General features: G+C 40.6%; 1 non-coding gene across 1 annotated transcript; it reads left to right on the top strand.

Moving 5' to 3' along the window:
- Positions 1–775: 775 nt before the first annotated feature.
- trnai-uau (transfer RNA isoleucine (anticodon UAU)) lies at positions 776–869 on the top strand. The gene is made up of 2 exons: positions 776–813; positions 834–869. It is a non-coding gene; the product is annotated as a tRNA-Ile (tRNA).
- Positions 870–11,824: the final 10,955 nt, after the last annotated feature.

Here is an 11,824-nt window from a genome sequence, read left to right as displayed (position 1 = left end):
TGATATTGGATTGATACCAAAATTTGTAGTGTGCCACGGCACAGCTGTGAATGTGGGAAAGTGTGAAATGTCCAGGCAAGTATATACATGTTAAATGACAAGATATGTGTGTTCAGATAGCGTCAATTAACAAACAACTTAAGGTTTTTTATTTCGATATGATAATTCTTCATAATTAAACAATAAGAACAAATAGTCTGATGACCTGTAGTCATTATGAAACGACCAACAAAACATTATGAAGAATTTGAAATACAGTAACACATTAAATTTTTGTACAAAGTATCGGTATCGGACCAGTGTCGTTGATACCACCCTGAATTTTACTTGGTAACGGATCGGAAAGGAAATCAGTGGTATCGCACATCACCAGTCAGCGCCAAAATTCAGCCAGCTCTTCTTCTTCGTGCCACGCAAGTACTTCCGGGTCACGTCATACAGCCATATCATTGACCCAACAGTTACGCGATATAAAGCAGCTTTAGACACGTTAGTTTGTTAGGCACTAAGACCTTCAGCTGACATGTTATTTAGCCATAGGTTAAAATGTCCTTGAATCATGACGCTCCTGTCATTACCGCTGTTAAACACGTCTTAGCAGCTTTTCTCAACATAAGTCAGTAAATGCACCGTTGGTCGTCATCGCGTTTAAACAAACATTATTCTCTCGATATATTCAATCACTATATCAAAGGTGTAAAATCAGTAAACATCAGTGACGTGACACCACATCTGTTTCAGGGTTATAAGCTCAACTGCAGGCTTAACACAGTGAGCTCCAGTGGCGCAATCGGTTAGCGCGCGGTACTTATATGACAGTACACTGTAGAGCAATGCCGAGGTTGTGAGTTCGAGCCTCACCTGGAGCAGCCTTTTGATAGTACGCCCTGAAGTTACCGGTGTTTAATCTTTTTTTGTAAATCGACCTCTGACAGCTTGTCACGCGCATCACAGGGTGATTGATAGACTTATTAAAAATTCACTGTAAACAATTTATTGTCGACGCTCAAAGTTTGTACGCTGGCTCCATTTAAACTAAAGATAATACAAATTTAAATATGACAAGCCTACTTTTTAATCTAATTAGTTTTAATTATTAATTATTTAATTATTAGTTCTAATTATCTAACTTACAGTTTTAAATTTGAATGCAGGACTACGTAGTTATTAGACACTTAAGCGACAGTTGCGCTTCAACGCCAGCAGGAGGCAGCAACTCTCCATCTCTGCGCCTTCTCACTCTGACAGGGAAGTGAAATGTTGAATTCGTATTCCCCCGTCTTGCACGATGTGATATTTTATATGATATTTTAGAAAATATAAAAACTTTAAGAAATTAATAGATGAATACATGAATATTTTTGCATTTTTGTGCAACGAATTTATTATATATACACAGTTTATTCATTCCGTGTGTGTGCCCCACCCCCGCGGTTTCAAACCTTTTGCTTCCATTACAGAGCTTGTACTCAAGCTGCTGATATGAACACCATAACACGGTTTGAATACAAAAACAAATTTCAAAGCACGTGATTCACTGCTGAGCGACAAGTGTATGCAGTAGATTTATTTTTTATTCCTATTTATTCTATTTATCCCCTTTGTATATTTTATTTATATTTGTCTCTGTATTTATATAGGTGTGTGTGTGTATATATATATATATATATATATATATATATATATATATATATATATATATAACAATTCTGTAACTGTAACTTCGGTCGTTGCTGTGCTTTTTGGAAGTCGAATTTCCCAGAGGAACCCACCCGAGGGATTAATAAAGTTCTATCTTATCTTATCTCTTATCTTAGATTTCCAAAACTGTGACTTCACGTTTCCCCTTGCCCTTGTACCACTAGATGTCGCTGTTGTCCAACGTTTGGATTAGCTGCGCTGTTTTTCCTGACGTTTGAATCTGACTGGCTGTCTCTGCTGTTTGAATAAAAACAGTTTCCCCCCAACGTCTTCACATGTCTGTACTCTGTGTGTTCTCATCTGTCTGCACGTTCTGCACATATGGATGTCTGCATTTTATTATTGTATTTTTAAAAGACTGACGAAACTATCTTTTGGAGTAAGTCATGACTGAGGTCTATCTTTGTGACGCTGTACATGAAAATACATATGAGTAGAGCAGGGGGAAAAAAAGCTGATTTACTATATTTGTCGTGTGTACGATATAAAAATGGACAGGCAGTGCTACAAGATGATATGATGCAAAGCTGAAATCATTTGCCTCAGATAAGTCGAATACGAGGTCTACTGAAAGACTTTCACTGTTCAAGACATTACCCGTGTCTCCTCCAGTCCAACCAAACACACTTTGTTAGTTTTCTTTACATTTTCATTGCAGTGCCTATCATCACCACACCTTGCCTGTTTGCCCAAACATTTGCAGGAGTGTCCTTTCATTCTGCCAATGTTATCTTTTCACCCCCTTCTCCCTTCACTTGGTGTCCAGTGAGAACCAGCTTTATTCTCTCAGCATGTGCTTTATCTATATTAGAATAAATGTGTCAGAGCAGGAAAAGCAAAAATGGTTAAGCAAACAGTAGATTTCTGTTATCGTTAGAAGATAAGAGCCAAAAACATACAGTCTGAGATATAATTATGTGAGAGGAATTGTAATGCAGATAAAGAAAATAGCAGCATTAAAGCTAAATGCAGTCAGTGATTTTATTTACATAGTGCATTTGTGTCGACATTACAGCATCAGAGAGAAAGCTCAACAAGCAGAAGTTACCCAGTGGGGTGGACGAACTCCACTGCAGAAGAAAGGGAACTGCAGGGTTTTCTGGATAAGGGGGCCACTAGAGAAAACAGAAAAGAGGAGTGCAGGGTGACTACGACCAACAAAATAGATAGGAAAGCATAAACTATGGGAGAGAGTAGACAAATGTTAGAATGTAAATAGTTTTAAAGTGTTGGCTCACAGTCATTAAATTTATGGGCTAAAGTGGTTGATTAAGAACTTGTTTTGGAGTGGCTGCAGCTCAGGAGGTACAGCAGGCAATCTACTAATTGGAGGGATGGTGGTTTAAATCACTGCTGTTTCAGTATGCATGCCAAAGTATCCTTGGGCAAGATACTAAATGCCAAGTTGCTGATGTGTTCATTGAAGTGTAGACAGTAAACAGAAAGTGAGTGACACAAGTTATTTAAAGAAGAAAAACACTGTATGTGAACCAGCCTACTTACTTGTTTTGCCCAAACACACCCAAAGGACAAACCAAAACGAGTATCATATTCACAGAAAACAAGGTCCATGTCATCTGACATGTTGACAATTTGCCTTTTGATTGCATTTTCACATAAAGGCACTTCATAGCTTTGGCTTGCTGGGATGTAAAAGCGGAGCCATTTCAGTGATTTAAAGCTTTGCTTTTGTGGGAGTTCGTGTGTATGGCTGATATTTAGCAGTGAGAAAATAAGTGATTGAAAACATCTGATGGGAAAGGAAGAGTGGTGAGTGTGACGAAGAGAATAAACAGGATACAAAGGCGCGATAATTGCGAGCCTGTAGGTGTTGTGGCAAGACCTGTTCTTAGATCTCTAACCTGATCTGGCTTGCATGCACCAATCAGAGCAGAAACTGGTGTGGTCTTTTATGATACAAATTAACCACAGAGACTTTTATTTAATAAATTCCAAATTCATTTTACACGAGTGCAATTTATGTACCTGTTGAGACTGCCATCTTTAGAATGATTGCTTCCCACAAGAACGGTTTGTGCCGGAAGCGTTGCATGTACATATACATGGAACGAAAATCCCTCAACTTCAGTGCAGCATTTCAGTTTTGAAATGTATCTTGCAATAGTATAATAGGATCTTTAGATCCCCGACTGCCCCCGGGCTGTTACTAACCACACAGCTATGTGTCACAAGCTGTAATTCACATCTGTCTCTGGTTAGCAGAGTGCTCACTCACTATCTAGCCGTCTGACAGCTCCCAGGCCCAGCTGTTATGTATTGTGGCCCGTGGGCTCTGCTCTTCGTTACGTGTGAAGGTATAATTATTATCATTATTGTTTTGTTTTGCTTTTTTTCTTCCACTGCTCTCTCAAACCCAGAGGGACTTTACTGATGGAGTGCCTGTCAAGTCACCGAAAGGAAATGATGTCATTTTTCCTGGCTGCACACCAGTGAAACTTCAGGTCAAAGGTGTGTCTTGTCAGAAGGGGAGATGTGTGTGAGCTAGATGTGACCCGCAGCCGGGGAGGGTTGAATAAGTTTTTGAGGAGGACGTGAGATAATGGTTTGTTCCTGGGAAGTCAATTATGTATGTGGCTGGTCTTTCTGGGGAAGTGTGTGAATGTTGGGAGTCATCTGGTGAAGAATTCCCAGCCGTGCCATTTACATTTTTTCAACTTCTGCTTTCCCAAGGTAAACTGTGAATGTCTCCAGCACTTTATTATTATCATCTGCCTCAACAGCTGATAGTTTGCCTGTCTGTGTGATTGTGTGTGTGGATGGATATGGGACATTGTGTAAGAGACCTGGAGATTGAAAGTAGTAAAATAGCAAAGTCACTCAAAGGGCTGTCCTTACAGTTTACAAAGTGGTAAAGGAACAATCCAACACTTTCCAGAGGTGAACTGTGGCCTCAGAAGCAAAAGTATCGACTTCTCCAGTCTGAACAGAAGATTCTGCTAAAGCTAACAGGACGCTAGCAGTCCACAGTTTTCCAGTTTTCTTACCCCAGCTGATTGTAGGTGTTCCCAGGTCCAGTACCTCAAGTTCTTGTTTGCCAGTGGTGGTAAAATGGAAAGCCAGATGGTTAGATGGACTGATGTTTGTCAGCCGATATCACTCAGTCATGAGCTGTGGGGTGTGATCAACACAGCAGGACTGTGGAAACAAGTGGCCCAAATTATTTTCCTCAATAGCCTTACACACAGGTTGAGGGACTCATGCGTCTGGCTGAAGCTTGGACTAGATCCACTCTTTCATGTCGAAAAGAGCCAGCTGGAGTGATTACGACGCCTGGGTTTTCCATGTCCTGATGATGGGAAACCTGCAGGTAGACTCAACAGAGTGTCCTGCTGTGATTCAGGATCAACAAGGAGGAACTGGGAAAGAATATTATGGAAAGTACATTTAGCAATCCCTGATTAATCTTCTGCCACTTACATGGAAATGACTGGATGAAGAAGCGAATACTACGGCTCTTTCTAAAATAAGAGGCTGTATGCAAGTGTAGTACATTACAGCCAAAGCTGACGGCATGATCGTACCAAACTTCTTGGTACTTCTTGTACCAATACAATATGTTTCTTCATGGTCAAAAGTAAGGTTTTAAATAACCGTGGTATTAGGATCAACAATTAAAAGGTACAAAAATGGATATGTGGTAAAGTTTGGGCAGTTTATTATATACAGTGAAAAGAAACCTTGTGAGTTTACCTGAGTTTGTCAATAATATTTCCATCTTCTTTCTCTTATTCAATTCAGGCTCAGTTAACAGCACTGGTAATTTAGATTAATTTAGTTTGTAAAACAAACCCTGCTAACTGCATGTCTTTGGGAGGAAGATTGAGTACCCAGAGAGAACCTATGAAGACCTGAGGAAAACATGCAAACTACCCACAGAAAGGCCCAGCTAGTGGATTTGAACCCAGGACCTTCATGCTGTAAGGCAACAGTGCAAGCCTGTCAAAGTTCTTCCAAACCATCAGCGCGACAGCAACATTTCTCCTTCTGTATTATTGTACACAATGAACTTAGACAGTCTGCTGCTTTTCTCCTTGCATTGATTTATATCTTGACACACTGGACAAGTGGTAAGACTAACATCTTCTAACTAAACAGGAGCCCACTCATACAGCACTAATCAATAGGGAACCTTTACTGTTCTTTATCAAAAACCCAGCAGAAGCTGTCATAGGAGTATTCATGTATTTTAATCTTTAATCCTAACCAGCTTGTGGGGATAGGTTAATTGGATAATCCAAATTGTCACTAGGTGTGAATGTGTGAGTGAATGTGAGCGCGAATGGTTGTCTGACCCTGTGTGTTGGCCCTGCGACAGACTGGCGACCTGTCCAGGGTGTACCCCGCCTCTCGCCCTATGACAGCTGGGATAGGCTCCAGCGCCCCCCGTGACCCTGAAAAGGATAAGCGGAAGCGAATGGATGGATGGACTCCTAACCAGTCCGGGATGCATTTTAGCCACACGCTAAGCAACTATAGTTGAAGTTTCCTTGTTGCAAGGCTTCGTTTGGATGCCAAGTAGGTAAAAGGTCCATACAAAGGGATAGGCGTAAAGCTACTCCTAATGCACAAACAAGTTACAAGTGAAGTGGTAGATATTTAACATCTGGTTAAAATCAAACCACTTCCTGGATTGAATAATGAGATTTATCTTCTGTAAAGTGTAAACACTTCATCGAATTTTCTGTTGTTGCACCTGCAGTATGCTCGACATATTTTATGTTTGAAGAGAATGCAAAGCGCAAAATTGCTTATTCTACACTCCTATATTAGCTTTGTCAAGCTGTTAGAAACTAAAAATAAACGTGATGACGCCAGTTACTGTAATTTGTGCTGCACATTCTCACTCAGGAATAATGAAAAGTGAGTCCAGCAGCAGGTGGGATCTGGAAAACTTGTAACAGTAGTCCAAGTTTTATGTGAACTGAACACTGTGCTGCGCCCGACGAGCCAGATGCACTTAAGAAGTGAAGAGTTAACAAGTGTGTGTATATGTGTGTGTCGGGAACAAGGGTGTGTAAGGCTAGTTGGCTGTCTTCCCTGCTGGACCTCCTTAACCTAATTAAACATCCCTCCAACAGGCTGGTTCCTTTGCCAACTCCAGCCACACACGCACGCACGCGCACGCACGCGCACGCACGCACGCACACACACACACACACACACACACACACACACACAGAAATGTATTTTGGTCTGAAACTAATAAAGATCACACTAAAGTGATGGTTCATCATAGAAAGGAAGGCCTTCTCTGAATGAGACAAACTCAGAATCTGTGTCGTTCTTTTCTTGTTTAGAGACTTCAGGAACTTCATTTTTTCCATATATGATGATGATGAATTATGATCACAGCTGGCTCACAGCTCAGTGGACATTTAGATGAGAAAATATATATTTGACACATTTAAGGAAAATACTAATAAAATAAAAAATAAAATAAAATAAATGTTTATTAAGCAATTTTGATAGGAAATTGCTTAATTTTAGAAATGTTTTTGCTCTTTTTTGCTGTTTAGTTGTTTTCTTTTAGAATCATTCATCTTAGCAGTAGGATTTACATGAAAAGAGAAACAAATTAAGTTTGAGTGAAAATGTACATTTTTTGCACGCTCTGGTCGACTGACTCAGTGAATCAAATGACTTAAAAAACTCGATTCACTTTGGTGAGTGACTCATTAAAACTCGATTCAGTAAAAAGAATCAAATTTACCATCACTAGCCCTTTGTTTGGCCTGCTAAAATGGCGCCCCGGCGGCCACGCCCCCTGCCTTGACATCAAGCTCCAAAGCCTCATAGACAATGGAACCAAATTTTAAAAAAAAGAAAAAAATGTTGTTGTTACGTTGACATCATCATGATGTCATAACATGCCTTAGATCTGTGAATCCTTAAATCCGGGTAAGAAGCCCAAACTGTCAGTCCGTTTACTTGTAACACTCGAGATTGCAGCATTCAAAGGTACGCCTGAGAAAAATTTTAAAATAGTTGAATCTTTAAGACAGTCACTTCATCAACACTCTGACATGTCTCAGAGTAAACACAAAAGCCGACAAGCTTACGCTGGCTTTACTACAATGGACCACCAAAATCCAGAGCCAAATTCTGATGAAACACATTTCCAGCTTCCACTCAAGAGGAAGCGAGGCCCGAATTATGTCGCACAGAATTGCAGAAGTGACGACAGCTGCTCTCCACCAAGGAAAAAAAGACGAATCTGTGAAGAAAAAACTGTGTTGAAAAGACGATACAGTCAGATTTCCAAAGGCAGCAAAAAGAACTCTGAGAGCTACTCTCCAGAGAGAAAGAGGATGAGAGTAGACACTGAGAAAAAAGAAACAGCAGTGACTCGGAGCATCCAAAAAAGTTCTTCTTCAAGGAATATCCAACTCCAAGTTCAGAAAAAGAACAATATGAACTTGAGTGATACCAAAAACTCTTAAAACACACCAAAAGACAACAAGAGGCCAGAACAAGCAGCAGTGACACAGAACATCCAAAAAAGTTCTTTGTCAAGGTCTATCCAAGACCAAGTTGAGAAAATGGACGTTACGACCTCGAGCGATACCAAAAGCTCTGAAATCACACAGAAATACAACAAGAGGCCAGGACAAGCACCAGTGACACAGAGCAGCCAAAAAAGTTGGACGCCAAGCACTATCCGACTCCTAGTTAAGAAAATGAACAATATGACCTTGAGTGAAACCTCTGAAAACACACCAAACACACCAAAAGACAACAAGAGGCCAGAAGCAGTAGTGACACAGGGCGTCCAAAAAAGTCCCTGAGCCAGGACTATCCATCTCCCAGGTCAGAAAACAAACGATACGGCCTTCGGCTGAGGAAAATAAAGAAAAAAAAACTCTTACTGCTCTGTTTATTTCTTTAAATGAACACTTGTACTTTTTTGTCATAGAAGAATAAGAATATTAATATGAATATGAACACCAAGGCGTTTCCAGGCCAGCCAAGAGATATAATCTCTCCAGCCTGACTTGGGTCTACCCTGGGGCCAAATCCCTGGTGGCACCCTTGCCTCCATGGGCACCTTAACTCATCACTTTTGATGCAGAGAATGTATTTTATTGACTAATATTAGTAGGCTGAAGCCTTTTACTTCTACTTACTTCTGATTGGCTTTTACTATATATTAATATGCTTTTTTAAGGATCAAGATGTGGGTGTGTTTTTCCAGATTCATTAACAGTAGTTTTTTCAGAGATCAGATGTCCTCACATCTTCAGCAGTAACGTTAATCCATATTGCACAGAGTGCATGTTTTGTATGATAAATTTTACCCATACCCTGCAGAATGAGAGACAGAGCAGCCGGGCTATGTAAAAAGTGTAAGGGGGCGTGTTCACGGTCACGTCCAGTGGGTGTGTGGGCAGAGACGCTCCACCACGAGTTACTACTGAGCAGACTCTGGCTCCAAAAGTGGAACATGGCAGCTCCCACAAGCGGGATATTTTGGCTTCATTTTTGCACAATGGGAGGAAGTGCTGTCGTGTCGTTCATCTTTTATACAGTAATTGGTTAGGACCAATCAGCAATCTTCTCCTTAAGAAATTTCAAAAATATACAAAACAATATATATAACTTCATAAGTCAACAAAAATAAAATCCAGAAAAATCAAGTAGCTTTTCAGATTCATGATTCTTTCGGTTGCATCATAAAGATGTTTCAAGTTTATACACTTAACCTTAAGTTGAGGTCTTTCATGTCTCTTTAAAAAAAAACAGAAACAAAATCCCTATTCAGAAATCTCTCTTCTATATGATGGTTTGTGTGTGTAAACGTGTATGCGTGTCTGTGTGTCCACACACAGCAAGCATTTGTTTGGCCTGCTGATATGGCGCCTCGAGCAAAAATCCTGGCCACGCCCCATCCCTTAAGATCCCGCTCCAAAGTCCTACTAACCTACAGATTTAGAAAGAAGACGCTGCATTGTTAACTCTGAGGGAGATGGAGAATGAGCCTATTTCCAAAAAAGTGGAGTGTGTTCCTTTAAATACTATATATTGTTAAAAACTAACACACACACACACACACACACACACACACACACACAAACACACACATTCTTCTTGGAAATTACAGTGGATTTAAAGGATTTGCAGGATTTCGCTCCTCATTTACGGCCTCTTGGATTAGGTATGCGACATGTTGTATGAATCAGTGTTATAGATGCATATGAATGCATTCATTTTAGATCCAGGAAACTATTTCACTCCCATAGCTGCCAGGAAACTCGAACCTCCTTTAGTTGTGCAGCTTCCTATATGTTCCCTGCAAGATTTAAAGTTCTCATTTGTCAAAAAAATTGCATGGGGAGTATTATCATCCATGTTGGAGAGTTTGTTTGGATTCCAGCGTCCGCCCTGCTCCCCTAGACTTGGGATTCTGGCCTAACGGTGCCTGGTGAGAGACCACATCCTCTAAGACTGGCCTGCCCATCTAGATAGATGTCACATGCATGGTGAGGGGAGGAGGTGTGTTTGATTTATGCGTGCAGAGAGCCCTCTGGAAGAGGAAGAGTGTGTGACCTGATGGTAGGCCAGAATCTCTAAAAAGGTCCTTCCTGAGAGTTGGAGCCAAGCAGCACTCTGGGTTGGAATGATCTGAAATCACTGCAGGAAGAGGGATGAGAGTTCGGAGATGTGAGTCCTCACAGTTGTCTCCTTGATAGTTGTTCTCTTTTTCTTCCCACTAACGGTTTGCATAAACAGATAAACACACACATCCATGCTTTAGATCTCTAAATTCCTTAAAACATCTGCTTTTACCACATAAGCACACACACACACACACACACACACACACACACACACACACACACACACACACACACACACACACACACACACACACACATACTTCCCTCCGGTCACCATGACTTGTGTGTTTGTTGCTTTGTTGCTATAACAAATACCATAATCTTCATTTTCGCATGAGCCAGGTGCGTTTCATCAGTCCTGCAAATTCTTAATATGGACCCGATCGTTTATAATACATCCATTGTGTCCGTTTTTGCTCACTGTGTAACGACAGCATGAGTCAGATACGGATAGTATAAATAAGAATGATGACCTTTGATAGAGGAAGCCGACTGTCTGATTGTGTGCCAGTGCGATTGTGTACTCTACCTGCTGCGCTGCCAGCTCAACGTCACTGTGGCCGGAAAAGAAGGGAAGGATGCCTGATTAGTGCATTTGTGAGGGAATAGGGATTCGTGTGTATGTGTGTTTGGCTAGGGAAAGGCGCTTGGCATAGCTGGGCATATTTTAACATGTTTTTACAACTGACTACATAATCTGCTCTTTCATGTTTATGTGTAGTTTTGTGTATACAATGACAGCATATGGTTCTCACTAGTGCATGTCAAAGTTTCTTTTTACAAAGTATAAAGTATGTAATGGGGTAGGATTGTCTGGGAGGGAGTCAAACGCTCATGTTAGGATTTTTGTTAAGGGGTCATTACAGACAAATCAATGAGTTATTTGTAGGACATATGGATGCCATCCCAGAGCCACATGTGCAACTAGGGGCAGACAGCAGGACTTTAATCCTATTCCATGAAATGTATCCCTTGCACATGACTATAAAAGTACATAATTATATGAATACAACAACTTTCATAAATGCTGCTCTGTAAGACAGGAGTACAGAGTATGCTGGTGATATGATTGCTGACCTTGTGGCACATTTACCATTATTGCTATGAGATAACACAGGAATGTGGTATTTTGTCATTATTGAGATCTAATTTAGTTTTTCCTGAGAATTACTGTGCAGTTATTCGACCAGCGCCCCCCTGCACTCCCTCTTAAATGACTGGGAATAGCCGTTGTAGACTTGTGGCATGTTACCTTAATTGGACCTTGTTTTTTGTCGCCCAAGAAAGCTTTTGGCTTTGCATGTTTGTCCTACATGGATCTCACCACACTATGCACATTTTATGGGTCTAGCATTTGCTAGTTGCTGTTGTTTTGGTTGTGCCTTTGTATGTTAAAATGCCATTAAAATGTTCTGAAAGACACACACAGTGAAGAGGTCCAGTTTAATGGCTCAAAATAGTGAATGAGGCCTAGCTAACACAGGCTG

The sequence above is a fragment of the Maylandia zebra genome, linkage group LG13 (assembly GCF_041146795.1).
Source record: "Maylandia zebra isolate NMK-2024a linkage group LG13, Mzebra_GT3a, whole genome shotgun sequence".
Lineage (NCBI taxonomy): Eukaryota > Metazoa > Chordata > Actinopteri > Cichliformes > Cichlidae > Maylandia > Maylandia zebra.
This window is presented reverse-complemented; position numbering and strand designations above follow the sequence as displayed.